Source organism: Centropristis striata, chromosome 16 (assembly GCF_030273125.1).
Source record: "Centropristis striata isolate RG_2023a ecotype Rhode Island chromosome 16, C.striata_1.0, whole genome shotgun sequence".
Lineage (NCBI taxonomy): Eukaryota > Metazoa > Chordata > Actinopteri > Perciformes > Serranidae > Centropristis > Centropristis striata.
Genome location: NC_081532.1, coordinates 28,288,170 through 28,289,222, shown reverse-complemented (window position 1 = coordinate 28,289,222; position 1,053 = coordinate 28,288,170).

Sequence of the window (1,053 nt, the reverse complement as noted above, 5' to 3'; positions counted from 1 at the left end):
GTGATATAATAAATAATATACTGAAACCGTTTTGCATAATTTTACGTCTGGTATAAAAACATTTTTTATGCAAATGCTTGAGTAACTTTAAGATTAGATAAGACATTCCTTTATTGATCCCCATGATGGAAATTCAGGTGCTGCAGAAGCACAAGTACAGAGTAAAAACAGATTAAGGTAATAAAAATAGAATACAAATCCATTATATATACATACATATATATATATATATATATATATATATATATATATATATATATATATATAAAATCAACATACAAACAAACAAACAAACAACCAAGACCAAACTAAAAAGAAAATCTTTTGAATCTTTAGAAGATTTTGAATGAAGGATCTTTACTTGAGACAGAGTATTAATTAAAAAATATGGACACGTCTTCCAACACTGGGAAATAATTTTCCAATAATATAATAACCTGACAAAGTCCTTCTCCTATACTGTAAGTACCCTTTGCTGATGATACTTACTTAAAGTAAAATAAAGTAATATTTATTATACAAGGCAGGCCACCGACTCTGGAATACCTCTTTCACCTATGGTAATAACAGTACGGATAAATAATTTACAGAAAAAAATATCTGACCATTGTGTTCTTCAATTTCTTGTTAATTTTAATGCCTGGTACAACTAAAGGTACATTTGTTTCGACAAATATAATGATAACAACAAAAACAAAAGCAACAATTAGCTCATAAGAGTTAAATTTATTCTAGCTATTTTCCATGGTTTTCTTGATAATAACCAAAATCATTATCACGAAACAAACAAACAATGTACCTGTAGTTGTACCAGGCATTAAAATGAACAATAACTTGAGGAAAACAAGGGTCGTTTCATTTTTTCCCTATTACTATATATATATATATATATATATATATATATATATATATATATATATATATATATATATATATATATATATATATATATATATATATATATATATGGTAGGTGTATAGGTGTTATAATGTTAATCCGTCATTTTTCACAAGTATGTTAAAAGCGGATGTTTTCCACCCGGTGCACTTCCG